Raw genomic sequence first — 16,045 nt, forward strand, 5'->3', positions numbered from 1 at the left:
CTACAGGAGGCATACCTGCAGGCTAGTGTGTCATTTTATTTGTCTCTCTGTTGCAGGAAGAGGTTTGTGTGTTTATGTACCTATCTACCTATTTCAGGAAGAGGAGGAGACTAGTGTGTGTGTGTGTGTGTGTGTGTGTGTGCGTGTGTTGTTCTTTCTGCCTGACTATAAATGTATATGTGTACCTATATAATGTATGAGGAGGAGGAGGTTAGGATTTATGGCTGTTGCTAAATGGAGGAAGAGGCTAGTGTGTCTGCCTATTTATATGTCTGTCTGTCTGTCTAATGGAGGAAGCCGCACACTACTCGACCCACCTGGAGGGATGTCACTTGCCACCCTGAAGCAGCAGAGGGCGCCCCCTTTGCAGGCTGAGGGGGACACTGGATGGAAATCCACAGGAGTGCCTTGGTAGCCTGCGAACCCCTCTTCCGCCCTCTGTGTAGCCGCCACGGCCTGCCCTTCCCGCCCCGTGACCACCCCGCACCCGCCTACCGGGAGCCTGAAAACACAGAGATGTGCAATTCGTGTACATCAGATAGCAGAGACCGAAGCCAGGACCGGCCAAGGAAGAGATTGGAGCAAATACACGGGCTCGGTGGGTCAGCCACTACTCCCCAGTGCAGCCCCTGACCGCACCGCACCGCCTCAGGGGCGCAGGGTGATCTGCAAACATGCATACAATGAACCTTGCGAAGGAGAGGCGCCCAACCCCCAGACCAAGCCCTTGTCGAGATGGAAGCAAACTGATCGGCTCACCCGAGGCCGTCCATTCCCAACGACATCCCTGTCCATGAACTCACCCCACAAGCATCCCAGGACCGTGATGAGAAGGAGACTTAAATCCCGCAATCCTGGGGTAGCAGAGGCCGCCCCGAGGACAGGAGAGGGGGAGATGGGAGGAAAATGACCAACTCGCCTTGGCATCTCCCTTTACTGCTGTGCCGCCTCCTCCTATGCTGCTGACCTCTTCCCCTGACTTCACCAAGCCCCTCCCTGGAGCAGGCTGATCTCAAAGCCTTAAATGCCGTGAACCTGGGGGAGTGGAGGCAGTCCCCAGGCAAGACAGCCTGGGACAAGGGAAGATATCCTCTGGCTTGCGAGGTTCACCCTAGTCCCCTGTCGCGGCCGCCACACCCCGTGTCCGGACAGCACCATGACTGTAGTTTCTCTCTCTGTCTGACAGCCTGCCTGACTGCCTATCTAATGGAGGATGGCATAGGCTAGACTATGTGTGTGTGTGTCTGTTTATCTAACGTAGGAGGAGGCCACTAGTATGTCTCTCTCTGGGCCCGCAGAACTATCTAACTTTATAACTATGTACCTACCTATCTACCTACCTAACTATCTATCTAACTATCTATCTATCTATCTATCTATCTATCTATCTATCTATCTATCTATCTATCTATGTATCTTTCTATCTATCTATCTTATCTAACTACAAGAGGCATAGAAAAAGGCTAGTGTGTCTTTTTATTAGTCTGTCTTTTGCAGGACGAGTTTTGTTTGTCTATGTACCTATCTAGCTATTTCAGGAAGAGGAGGATATTAGTGTGTGTGTGTGTGCGTGTGTGCGTGTGTGGTTCTTTCTGTCTGACTATGTATGGATTTGTCTACCTATAAAATGTATGAGGAAGAGAAGATTAGATTTATGGCTGTTGCTAAATGCAGGAAGAGGCTAGTGTGTCTGTGTATTTATATGTCTGTCTGTGTGTCTAATGGAGGAAGCCTCACAGTACTAGACCCACTTGGAGGGATGCCAGTTGTCACCCTGAAGCAGCAGAGGGCACCCCCATTGCAGGCTGAGGGGGACACTGGATGGAAATCCACAGGCGTGCCTTGGCAGCCAGCGAACCCGCTTCAGCTGTCTATGTAGCCGCCACCGCCCCGCCCCTGACCCGCCCCGTGACCACCCCGCACCCGCCTACCGGGAGCCAGAAAACACAGAGATGTGCACTTCGTGTACCTCAGATAGCAGAGACCGAAGCCAGGACCGGCCAAGGAAGAGATTGGAGCAAATACACGGACTCGGTGGGTCAGCCACGACTCCTCAATGCAGCCCCTGACCGCACCGCACCGCCTCAGGGGCGCAGGCTGACCTGGAAGCATGTATACAATGTACCTGGGGAAGGAAAGGCCCCCCCCACGCCCAGACCAGGCCCTTGTGGAGATGGGAGAAACTGATCGGCTCACCGGAGGCAGTCCGCTCCCCGTGACATCCCTTTCCCCTGAACTCACCTCACCAGCATCCCAGGACCATGCTGAAAAAGAGACTTAAATCCCGCATACCTGGTGTAGCAGAGGTCGCCCCGAGGCCAGGAGAGGGAGAGATGGGAGGAAAATGACCAACTCGCCGTGGCATCCCCCTTTACTGCTGTGCCGCCTCCGCCTATGCTGGCGACCTCTACCCCTGAACTCACCACGCCCCTCCCTGGAGCAGGTTGATGGCAAAGACTTAAATGCGGAGAACATGGGGGTGCGGAGGCCGTCCCCAGGCAAGGCAGCTTGGGATATGGGAGAATATCCTCGGGCTCTCGAGGGGCACCCTAGTCCCCTTTCGCAGCCACCAAAACCCGGGTCCAGACCGCACCCTGCCTGAAGTGTGTCTGGCTGTCTGACAGCCTGCCTGACTGCCTATCTATTGGAGGGTGGGATAGGCTAGAGTATGTGTGTGTCTGTCTATTTATCTAACGGAGGTGGAGGCCACTATTATGTCTCTCTCTTGGCCCGTAGAACTATCTACGTGTATAACTATGTACCTAACTACCTTCCTACCTATCTATGTATCTATGTATCTATCTATCTATCCATCTATCTATCTATCTTTCTATCTATCTATCAATCTATCTTTCTATCTTCTTATCTACCTACAGGAGGCATACCTGCAGGCTAGTGTGTCATTTTATTTGTCTCTCTGTTGCAGGAAGAGGTTTGTGTGTTTATGTACCTATCTACCTATTTCAGGAAGAGGAGGAGACTAGTGTGTGTGTGTGTGTGTGTGTGTGTGCGTGTGTTGTTCTTTCTGCCTGACTATAAATGTATATGTGTACCTATATAATGTATGAGGAGGAGGAGGTTAGGATTTATGGCTGTTGCTAAATGGAGGAAGAGGCTAGTGTGTCTGCCTATTTATATGTCTGTCTGTCTGTCTAATGGAGGAAGCCGCACACTACTCGACCCACCTGGAGGGATGTCACTTGCCACCCTGAAGCAGCAGAGGGCGCCCCCATTGCAGGCTGAGGGGGACACTGGATGGAAATCCACAGGAGTGCCTTGGTAGCCTGCGAACCCCTCTTCTGCCCTCTGTGTAGCCGCCAAGGCCCGCCCCTTCCCCGCCCCGTGACCACCCCGCACCCGCCTACCGGGAGCCAGAAAACACAGAGATGTGCACTTCGTGTACCTCAGATAGCAGAGACCGAAGCCAGGACCGGCCAAGGAAGAGATTGGAGCAAATACACGGGCTCGGTGGGTCAGCCACGACTCCCCAGTGCAGCCCCTGACCGCACCGCACCGCACCGCCTCAGGGGCGCAGGCTGACCTGCAAACATGCATACAATGAACCTGGCGAAGGAGAGGCCCCCAAACCCCAGACCAACACCTTGTGGAGATGGGAGCAAACTGATCGGCTCACCCGAGGCCGTCCGCTCCCCGCGACATCCCTGTCCATGAACTCACCCCACCAGCATCCCAGGACCATACTGAGAAGGAGACTTAAATCCCGCAAACCTGGGCTAGCAGAGGCCGCCCCGAGGACAGGAGAGGGGGAGATGGGAGGAAAATGACCAACTCGCCTTGGCATCCCCCTTTACTGCTGTGCAGCCACCTCCTGGGCTGCTGACCTCTTCCCCTGACCTCACCACGCCCCTCCCTGAGCAGGCTGATCTCAAGGCCTTAAATGCCGTGAACCTGGGGGAGCGGAGGCAGTCCCCAGGCAAGGCAGCCTGGGACAAGGGAAGAAATCCTCTGGCTCTCGAGGTTCACCCTAGTCCCCTGTCGCGGCCGCCAAACCCCGTGTCCGGACAGCACCCTGCCTATAGTTTGTCTCTCTGTCTGACAGCCTGCCTGACTGCCTAACTATTGGAGGATGGCAGAGGCTAGACTATGTGTGTGTGTGTCTGTTTATCTAACGTAGGAAGAGGCGACTAGATTGTCTCTCTCTCGGCCCGCAGAACTATCTAACTTTATAACTATGTACCTACCTTTCTACCTACCTAACTATCTATCTATCTAACTATCTATCTATCTATCTATCTATCTATCTATCTATCTATCTATCTATCTATCTTTCTATCTATCTTCTTATCTGCCTACAGGAGGCATAGCAGCAGGCTAGTGTGTCTTTTTATTAGTCTGTCTGTTGCAGGACGAGTTTTGTTTGTCTATGTACCTATCTAGCTATTTCAAGAAGAGAAGGAGATTAGTGTGTGTGTGTGTGCGTGTGTGCGTGTGTGGTTCTTTCTGTCTGACTATGTATGTATTTGTCTACCTATAAAATGTATGAGGAAGAGAAGATTAGATTTATGGCTGTTGCTAAATGCAGGAAGAGGCTAGTGTGTCTGTGTATTTATATGTCTGTCTGTCTGTCTAATGGGGGAAGCCTCCCAGTACTAGACCCACTTGGAGGGATGCCAGTTGTCACCCTGAAGCAGCAGAGGGCACCCCCATTGCAGGCTGAGGGGGACACTGGATGGAAATCCACAGGCGTGCCTTGGCAGCCAGCGAACCCGCTTCAGCTGTCTATGTAGCCGCCACCGCCCCGCCCCTGACCCGCCCCGTGACCACCCCGCACCCGCCTACCGGGAGCCAGAAAACACAGAGATGTGCACTTCGTGTACCTCAGATAGCAGAGACCGAAGCCAGGACCGGCCAAGGAAGAGATTGGAGCAAATACACGGACTCGGTGGGTCAGCCACGACTCCTCAATGCAGCCCCTGACCGCACCGCACCGCCTCAGGGGCGCAGGCTGACCTGGAAACATGTATACAATGTACCTGGGGAAGGAAAGGCCCCCCCACGCCCAGACCAGGCCCTTGTGGAGATGGGAGCAAACTGATCGGCTCACCGGAGGCAGTCCGCTCCCCGTGACATCCCTTTCCCCTGAACTCACCTCACCAGCATCCCAGGACCATGCTGAAAAAGAGACTTAAATCCCGCATACCTGGTGTAGCAGAGGTCGCCCCGAGGCCAGGAGAGGGAGAGATGGGAGGAAAATGACCAACTCGCCGTGGCATCCCCCTTTACTGCTGTGCCGCCTCCGCCTATGCTGGCGACCTCTACCCCTGAACTCACCACGCCCCTCCCTGGAGCAGGTTGATGGCAAAGACTTAAATGCGGAGAACATGGGGGTGCGGAGGCCGTCCCCAGGCAAGGCAGCTTGGGATATGGGAGAATATCCTCGGGCTCTCGAGGGGCACCCTAGACCCCTTTCGCAGCCACCAAAACCCGGGTCCAGACCGCACCCTGCCTGAAGTGTGTCTGGCTGTCTGACAGCCTGCCTGACTGCCTATCTATTGGAGGGTGGGATAGGCTAGAGTATGTGTGTGTCTGTCTGTTTATCTAACGGAGGTGGAGGCCACTATTATGTCTCTCTCTTGGCCCGTAGAACTATCTACGTGTATAACTATGTACCTAACTAACTTCCTACCTATCTATGTATCTATGTATCTATCTATCTATCCATCTATCTATCTATCTTTCTATCTATCTATCAATCTATCTTTCTATCTTCTTATCTACCTACAGGAGGCATACCTGCAGGCTAGTGTGTCATTTTATTTGTCTCTCTGTTGCAGGAAGAGGTTTGTGTGTTTATGTACCTATCTACCTATTTCAGGAAGAGGAGGAGACTAGTGTGTGTGTGTGTGTGTGTGTGTGTGCGTGTGTTGTTCTTTCTGCCTGACTATAAATGTATATGTGTACCTATATAATGTATGAGGAGGAGGAGGTTAGGATTTATGGCTGTTGCTAAATGGAGGAAGAGGCTAGTGTGTCTGCCTATTTATATGTCTGTCTGTCTGTCTAATGGTGGAAGCCGCACACTACTCGACCCACCTGGAGGGATGTCACTTGCCACCCTGAAGCAGCAGAGGGCGCCCCCATTGCAGGCTGAGGGGGACACTGGATGGAAATCCACAGGAGTGCCTTGGTAGCCTGCGAACCCCTCTTCTGCCCTCTGTGTAGCCGCCAAGGCCCGCCCCTTCCCCGCCCCGTGACCACCCCGCACCCGCCTACCGGGAGCCAGAAAACACAGAGATGTGCACTTCGTGTACCTCAGATAGCAGAGACCGAAGCCAGGACCGGCCAAGGAAGAGATTGGAGCAAATACACGGGCTCGGTGGGTCAGCCACGACTCCCCAGTGCAGCCCCTGACCGCACCGCACCGCACCGCCTCAGGGGCGCAGGCTGACCTGCAAACATGCATACAATGAACCTGGCGAAGGAGAGGCCCCCAAACCCCAGACCAACACCTTGTGGAGATGGGAGCAAACTGATCGGCTCACCCGAGGCCGTCCGCTCCCCGCGACATCCCTGTCCATGAACTCACCCCACCAGCATCCCAGGACCATACTGAGAAGGAGACTTAAATCCCGCAAACCTGGGCTAGCAGAGGCCGCCCCGAGGACAGGAGAGGGGGAGATGGGAGGAAAATGACCAACTCGCCTTGGCATCCCCCTTTACTGCTGTGCAGCCACCTCCTGGGCTGCTGACCTCTTCCCCTGACCTCACCACGCCCCTCCCTGAGCAGGCTGATCTCAAGGCCTTAAATGCCGTGAACCTGGGGGAGCGGAGGCAGTCCCCAGGCAAGGCAGCCTGGGACAAGGGAAGAAATCCTCTGGCTCTCGAGGTTCACCCTAGTCCCCTGTCGCGGCCGCCAAACCCCGTGTCCGGACAGCACCCTGCCTATAGTTTGTCTCTCTGTCTGACAGCCTGCCTGACTGCCTAACTATTGGAGGATGGCAGAGGCTAGACTATGTGTGTGTGTGTCTGTTTATCTAACGTAGGAAGAGGCGACTAGATTGTCTCTCTCTCGGCCCGCAGAACTATCTAACTTTATAACTATGTACCTACCTTTCTACCTACCTAACTATCTATCTATCTAACTATCTATCTATCTATCTATCTATCTATCTATCTATCTATCTATCTATCTATCTATCTTTCTATCTATCTTCTTATCTGCCTACAGGAGGCATAGCAGCAGGCTAGTGTGTCTTTTTATTAGTCTGTCTGTTGCAGGACGAGTTTTGTTTGTCTATGTACCTATCTAGCTATTTCAAGAAGAGAAGGAGATTAGTGTGTGTGTGTGTGCGTGTGTGCGTGTGTGGTTCTTTCTGTCTGACTATGTATGTATTTGTCTACCTATAAAATGTATGAGGAAGAGAAGATTAGATTTATGGCTGTTGCTAAATGCAGGAAGAGGCTAGTGTGTCTGTGTATTTATATGTCTGTCTGTCTGTCTAATGGGGGAAGCCTCCCAGTACTAGACCCACTTGGAGGGATGCCAGTTGTCACCCTGAAGCAGCAGAGGGCACCCCCATTGCAGGCTGAGGGGGACACTGGATGGAAATCCACAGGCGTGCCTTGGCAGCCAGCGAACCCGCTTCAGCTGTCTATGTAGCCGCCACCGCCCCGCCCCTGACCCGCCCCGTGACCACCCCGCACCCGCCTACCGGGAGCCAGAAAACACAGAGATGTGCACTTCGTGTACCTCAGATAGCAGAGACCGAAGCCAGGACCGGCCAAGGAAGAGATTGGAGCAAATACACGGACTCGGTGGGTCAGCCACGACTCCTCAATGCAGCCCCTGACCGCACCGCACCGCCTCAGGGGCGCAGGCTGACCTGGAAACATGTATACAATGTACCTGGGGAAGGAAAGGCCCCCCCACGCCCAGACCAGGCCCTTGTGGAGATGGGAGCAAACTGATCGGCTCACCGGAGGCAGTCCGCTCCCCGTGACATCCCTTTCCCCTGAACTCACCTCACCAGCATCCCAGGACCATGCTGAAAAAGAGACTTAAATCCCGCATACCTGGTGTAGCAGAGGTCGCCCCGAGGCCAGGAGAGGGAGAGATGGGAGGAAAATGACCAACTCGCCGTGGCATCCCCCTTTACTGCTGTGCCGCCTCCGCCTATGCTGGCGACCTCTACCCCTGAACTCACCACGCCCCTCCCTGGAGCAGGTTGATGGCAAAGACTTAAATGCGGAGAACATGGGGGTGCGGAGGCCGTCCCCAGGCAAGGCAGCTTGGGATATGGGAGAATATCCTCGGGCTCTCGAGGGGCACCCTAGACCCCTTTCGCAGCCACCAAAACCCGGGTCCAGACCGCACCCTGCCTGAAGTGTGTCTGGCTGTCTGACAGCCTGCCTGACTGCCTATCTATTGGAGGGTGGGATAGGCTAGAGTATGTGTGTGTCTGTCTGTTTATCTAACGGAGGTGGAGGCCACTATTATGTCTCTCTCTTGGCCCGTAGAACTATCTACGTGTATAACTATGTACCTAACTACCTTCCTACCTATCTATGTATCTATGTATCTATCTATCTATCCATCTATCTATCTATCTTTCTATCTATCTATCAATCTATCTTTCTATCTTCTTATCTACCTACAGGAGGCATACCTGCAGGCTAGTGTGTCATTTTATTTGTCTCTCTGTTGCAGGAAGAGGTTTGTGTGTTTATGTACCTATCTACCTATTTCAGGAAGAGGAGGAGACTAGTGTGTGTGTGTGTGTGTGTGTGTGTGTGCGTGTGTTGTTCTTTCTGCCTGACTATAAATGTATATGTGTACCTATATAATGTATGAGGAGGAGGAGGTTAGGATTTATGGCTGTTGCTAAATGGAGGAAGAGGCTAGTGTGTCTGCCTATTTATATGTCTGTCTGTCTGTCTAATGGAGGAAGCCGCACACTACTCGACCCACCTGGAGGGATGTCACTTGCCACCCTGAAGCAGCAGAGGGCGCCCCCTTTGCAGGCTGAGGGGGACACTGGATGGAAATCCACAGGAGTGCCTTGGTAGCCTGCGAACCCCTCTTCCGCCCTCTGTGTAGCCGCCACGGCCTGCCCTTCCCGCCCCGTGACCACCCCGCACCCGCCTACCGGGAGCCTGAAAACACAGAGATGTGCAATTCGTGTACCTCAGATAGCAGAGACCGAAGCCAGGACCGGCCAAGGAAGAGATTGGAGCAAATACACGGGCTCGGTGGGTCAGCCACTACTCCCCAGTGCAGCCCCTGACCGCACCGCACCGCCTCAGGGGCGCAGGGTGATCTGCAAACATGCATACAATGAACCTTGCGAAGGAGAGGCGCCCAACCCCCAGACCAAGCCCTTGTCGAGATGGAAGCAAACTGATCGGCTCACCCGAGGCCGTCCATTCCCAACGACATCCCTGTCCATGAACTCACCCCACAAGCATCCCAGGACCGTGATGAGAAGGAGACTTAAATCCCGCAATCCTGGGGTAGCAGAGGCCGCCCCGAGGACAGGAGAGGGGGAGATGGGAGGAAAATGACCAACTCGCCTTGGCATCTCCCTTTACTGCTGTGCCGCCTCCTCCTATGCTGCTGACCTCTTCCCCTGACTTCACCAAGCCCCTCCCTGGAGCAGGCTGATCTCAAAGCCTTAAATGCCGTGAACCTGGGGGAGTGGAGGCAGTCCCCAGGCAAGACAGCCTGGGACAAGGGAAGATATCCTCTGGCTTGCGAGGTTCACCCTAGTCCCCTGTCGCGGCCGCCACACCCCGTGTCCGGACAGCACCATGACTGTAGTTTCTCTCTCTGTCTGACAGCCTGCCTGACTGCCTATCTAATGGAGGATGGCATAGGCTAGACTATGTGTGTGTGTGTCTGTTTATCTAACGTAGGAGGAGGCCACTAGTATGTCTCTCTCTGGGCCCGCAGAACTATCTAACTTTATAACTATGTACCTACCTATCTACCTACCTAACTATCTATCTAACTATCTATCTATCTATCTATCTATCTATCTATCTATCTATCTATCTATCTATCTATCTATCTATCTATGTATCTTTCTATCTATCTATCTTATCTAACTACAAGAGGCATAGAAAAAGGCTAGTGTGTCTTTTTATTAGTCTGTCTTTTGCAGGACGAGTTTTGTTTGTCTATGTACCTATCTAGCTATTTCAGGAAGAGGAGGATATTAGTGTGTGTGTGTGTGCGTGTGTGCGTGTGTGGTTCTTTCTGTCTGACTATGTATGGATTTGTCTACCTATAAAATGTATGAGGAAGAGAAGATTAGATTTATGGCTGTTGCTAAATGCAGGAAGAGGCTAGTGTGTCTGTGTATTTATATGTCTGTCTGTGTGTCTAATGGAGGAAGCCTCACAGTACTAGACCCACTTGGAGGGATGCCAGTTGTCACCCTGAAGCAGCAGAGGGCACCCCCATTGCAGGCTGAGGGGGACACTGGATGGAAATCCACAGGCGTGCCTTGGCAGCCAGCGAACCCGCTTCAGCTGTCTATGTAGCCGCCACCGCCCCGCCCCTGACCCGCCCCGTGACCACCCCGCACCCGCCTACCGGGAGCCAGAAAACACAGAGATGTGCACTTCGTGTACCTCAGATAGCAGAGACCGAAGCCAGGACCGGCCAAGGAAGAGATTGGAGCAAATACACGGACTCGGTGGGTCAGCCACGACTCCTCAATGCAGCCCCTGACCGCACCGCACCGCCTCAGGGGCGCAGGCTGACCTGGAAGCATGTATACAATGTACCTGGGGAAGGAAAGGCCCCCCCCACGCCCAGACCAGGCCCTTGTGGAGATGGGAGAAACTGATCGGCTCACCGGAGGCAGTCCGCTCCCCGTGACATCCCTTTCCCCTGAACTCACCTCACCAGCATCCCAGGACCATGCTGAAAAAGAGACTTAAATCCCGCATACCTGGTGTAGCAGAGGTCGCCCCGAGGCCAGGAGAGGGAGAGATGGGAGGAAAATGACCAACTCGCCGTGGCATCCCCCTTTACTGCTGTGCCGCCTCCGCCTATGCTGGCGACCTCTACCCCTGAACTCACCACGCCCCTCCCTGGAGCAGGTTGATGGCAAAGACTTAAATGCGGAGAACATGGGGGTGCGGAGGCCGTCCCCAGGCAAGGCAGCTTGGGATATGGGAGAATATCCTCGGGCTCTCGAGGGGCACCCTAGTCCCCTTTCGCAGCCACCAAAACCCGGGTCCAGACCGCACCCTGCCTGAAGTGTGTCTGGCTGTCTGACAGCCTGCCTGACTGCCTATCTATTGGAGGGTGGGATAGGCTAGAGTATGTGTGTGTCTGTCTATTTATCTAACGGAGGTGGAGGCCACTATTATGTCTCTCTCTTGGCCCGTAGAACTATCTACGTGTATAACTATGTACCTAACTACCTTCCTACCTATCTATGTATCTATGTATCTATCTATCTATCCATCTATCTATCTATCTTTCTATCTATCTATCAATCTATCTTTCTATCTTCTTATCTACCTACAGGAGGCATACCTGCAGGCTAGTGTGTCATTTTATTTGTCTCTCTGTTGCAGGAAGAGGTTTGTGTGTTTATGTACCTATCTACCTATTTCAGGAAGAGGAGGAGACTAGTGTGTGTGTGTGTGTGTGTGTGTGTGCGTGTGTTGTTCTTTCTGCCTGACTATAAATGTATATGTGTACCTATATAATGTATGAGGAGGAGGAGGTTAGGATTTATGGCTGTTGCTAAATGGAGGAAGAGGCTAGTGTGTCTGCCTATTTATATGTCTGTCTGTCTGTCTAATGGAGGAAGCCGCACACTACTCGACCCACCTGGAGGGATGTCACTTGCCACCCTGAAGCAGCAGAGGGCGCCCCCATTGCAGGCTGAGGGGGACACTGGATGGAAATCCACAGGAGTGCCTTGGTAGCCTGCGAACCCCTCTTCTGCCCTCTGTGTAGCCGCCAAGGCCCGCCCCTTCCCCGCCCCGTGACCACCCCGCACCCGCCTACCGGGAGCCAGAAAACACAGAGATGTGCACTTCGTGTACCTCAGATAGCAGAGACCGAAGCCAGGACCGGCCAAGGAAGAGATTGGAGCAAATACACGGGCTCGGTGGGTCAGCCACGACTCCCCAGTGCAGCCCCTGACCGCACCGCACCGCACCGCCTCAGGGGCGCAGGCTGACCTGCAAACATGCATACAATGAACCTGGCGAAGGAGAGGCCCCCAAACCCCAGACCAACACCTTGTGGAGATGGGAGCAAACTGATCGGCTCACCCGAGGCCGTCCGCTCCCCGCGACATCCCTGTCCATGAACTCACCCCACCAGCATCCCAGGACCATACTGAGAAGGAGACTTAAATCCCGCAAACCTGGGCTAGCAGAGGCCGCCCCGAGGACAGGAGAGGGGGAGATGGGAGGAAAATGACCAACTCGCCTTGGCATCCCCCTTTACTGCTGTGCAGCCACCTCCTGGGCTGCTGACCTCTTCCCCTGACCTCACCACGCCCCTCCCTGAGCAGGCTGATCTCAAGGCCTTAAATGCCGTGAACCTGGGGGAGCGGAGGCAGTCCCCAGGCAAGGCAGCCTGGGACAAGGGAAGAAATCCTCTGGCTCTCGAGGTTCACCCTAGTCCCCTGTCGCGGCCGCCAAACCCCGTGTCCGGACAGCACCCTGCCTATAGTTTGTCTCTCTGTCTGACAGCCTGCCTGACTGCCTAACTATTGGAGGATGGCAGAGGCTAGACTATGTGTGTGTGTGTCTGTTTATCTAACGTAGGAAGAGGCGACTAGATTGTCTCTCTCTCGGCCCGCAGAACTATCTAACTTTATAACTATGTACCTACCTTTCTACCTACCTAACTATCTATCTATCTAACTATCTATCTATCTATCTATCTATCTATCTATCTATCTATCTATCTATCTATCTATCTATCTTTCTATCTATCTTCTTATCTGCCTACAGGAGGCATAGCAGCAGGCTAGTGTGTCTTTTTATTAGTCTGTCTGTTGCAGGACGAGTTTTGTTTGTCTATGTACCTATCTAGCTATTTCAAGAAGAGAAGGAGATTAGTGTGTGTGTGTGTGCGTGTGTGCGTGTGTGGTTCTTTCTGTCTGACTATGTATGTATTTGTCTACCTATAAAATGTATGAGGAAGAGAAGATTAGATTTATGGCTGTTGCTAAATGCAGGAAGAGGCTAGTGTGTCTGTGTATTTATATGTCTGTCTGTCTGTCTAATGGGGGAAGCCTCCCAGTACTAGACCCACTTGGAGGGATGCCAGTTGTCACCCTGAAGCAGCAGAGGGCACCCCCATTGCAGGCTGAGGGGGACACTGGATGGAAATCCACAGGCGTGCCTTGGCAGCCAGCGAACCCGCTTCAGCTGTCTATGTAGCCGCCACCGCCCCGCCCCTGACCCGCCCCGTGACCACCCCGCACCCGCCTACCGGGAGCCAGAAAACACAGAGATGTGCACTTCGTGTACCTCAGATAGCAGAGACCGAAGCCAGGACCGGCCAAGGAAGAGATTGGAGCAAATACACGGGCTCGGTGGGTCAGCCACGACTCCCCAGTGCAGCCCCTGACCGCACCGCACCGCACAGCCTCAGGGGCGCAGGCTGACCTGCAAACATGCATACAATGAACCTGGCGAAGGAGAGGCCCCCAAACCCCAGACCAACACCTTTTGGAGATGGGAGCAAACTGATCGGCTCACCCGAGGCCGTCCGCTCCCCGCGACATCCCTGTCCATGAACTCACCCCACCAGCATCCCAGGACCATACTGAGAAGGAGACTTAAATCCCGCAAACCTGGGCTAGCAGAGGCCGCCCCGAGGACAGGAGAGGGGGAGATGGGAGGAAAATGACCAACTCGCCTTGGCATCCCCCTTTACTGCTGTGCAGCCACCTCCTGGGCTGCTGACCTCTTCCCCTGACCTCACCACGCCCCTCCCTGAGCAGGCTGATCTCAAGGCCTTAAATGCCGTGAACCTGGGGGAGCGGAGGCAGTCCCCAGGCAAGGCAGCCTGGGACAAGGGAAGAAATCCTCTGGCTCTCGAGGTTCACCCTAGTCCCCTGTCGCGGCCGCCAAACCCCGTGTCCGGACAGCACCCTGCCTATAGTTTGTCTCTCTGTCTGACAGCCTGCCTGACTGCCTAACTATTGGAGGATGGCAGAGGCTAGACTATGTGTGTGTGTGTGTCTGTTTATCTAACGTAGGAAGAGGCGACTAGATTGTCTCTCTCTCGGCCCGCAGAACTATCTAACTTTGTAACTATCTAGCTACCTTTCTACCTACCTAACTATCTATCTATCAAACTATCTATCTATCTATCTATCTATGTATCTATCTATCTATCTATCTATCTATCTTTCTATCTATCTTCTTATCTGCCTACAGGAGGCATAGCAGCAGGCTAGTGTGTCTTTTTATTAGTCTGTCTGTTGCAGGACGAGTTTTGTTTGTCTATGTACCTATCTAGCTATTTCAAGAAGAGAAGGAGATTAGTGTGTGTGTGTGTGCGTGTGTGCGTGTGTGGTTCTTTCTGTCTGACTATGTATGTATTTGTCTACCTATAAAATGTATGAGGAAGAGAAGATTAGATTTATGGCTGTTGCTAAATGCAGGAAGAGGCTAGTGTGTCTGTGTATTTATATGTCTGTCTGTCTGTCTAATGGGGGAAGCCTCCCAGTACTAGACCCACTTGGAGGGATGCCAGTTGTCACCCTGAAGCAGCAGAGGGCACCCCCATTGCAGGCTGAGGGGGACACTGGATGGAAATCCACAGGCGTGCCTTGGCAGCCAGCGAACCCGCTTCAGCTGTCTATGTAGCCGCCACCGCCCCGCCCCTGACCCGCCCCGTGACCACCCCGCACCCGCCTACCGGGAGCCAGAAAACACAGAGATGTGCACTTCGTGTACCTCAGATAGCAGAGACCGAAGCCAGGACCGGCCAAGGAAGAGATTGGAGCAAATACACGGACTCGGTGGGTCAGCCACGACTCCTCAATGCAGCCCCTGACCGCACCGCACCGCCTCAGGGGCGCAGGCTGACCTGGAAACATGTATACAATGTACCTGGGGAAGGAAAGGCCCCCCCACGCCCAGACCAGGCCCTTGTGGAGATGGGAGCAAACTGATCGGCTCACCGGAGGCAGTCCGCTCCCCGTGACATCCCTTTCCCCTGAACTCACCTCACCAGCATCCCAGGACCATGCTGAAAAAGAGACTTAAATCCCGCATACCTGGTGTAGCAGAGGTCGCCCCGAGGCCAGGAGAGGGAGAGATGGGAGGAAAATGACCAACTCGCCGTGGCATCCCCCTTTACTGCTGTGCCGCCTCCGCCTATGCTGGCGACCTCTACCCCTGAACTCACCACGCCCCTCCCTGGAGCAGGTTGATGGCAAAGACTTAAATGCGGAGAACATGGGGGTGCGGAGGCCGTCCCCAGGCAAGGCAGCTTGGGATATGGGAGAATATCCTCGGGCTCTCGAGGGGCACCCTAGACCCCTTTCGCAGCCACCAAAACCCGGGTCCAGACCGCACCCTGCCTGAAGTGTGTCTGGCTGTCTGACAGCCTGCCTGACTGCCTATCTATTGGAGGGTGGGATAGGCTAGAGTATGTGTGTGTCTGTCTGTTTATCTAACGGAGGTGGAGGCCACTATTATGTCTCTCTCTTGGCCCGTAGAACTATCTACGTGTATAACTATGTACCTAACTACCTTCCTACCTATCTATGTATCTATGTATCTATCTATCTATCCATCTATCTATCTATCTTTCTATCTATCTATCAATCTATCTTTCTATCTTCTTATCTACCTACAGGAGGCATACCTGCAGGCTAGTGTGTCATTTTATTTGTCTCTCTGTTGCAGGAAGAGGTTTGTGTGTTTATGTACCTATCTACCTATTTCAGGAAGAGGAGGAGACTAGTGTGTGTGTGTGTGTGTGTGTGTGTGTGTGCGTGTGTTGTTCTTTCTGCCTGACTATAAATGTATATGTGTACCTATATAATGTATGAGGAGGAGGAGGTTAGGATTTATGGCTGTTGCTAAA

The sequence above is a fragment of the Camelus bactrianus genome, chromosome 29 (genome assembly GCF_048773025.1).
Source record: "Camelus bactrianus isolate YW-2024 breed Bactrian camel chromosome 29, ASM4877302v1, whole genome shotgun sequence".
Taxonomy (NCBI): Eukaryota; Metazoa; Chordata; class Mammalia; order Artiodactyla; family Camelidae; genus Camelus; species Camelus bactrianus.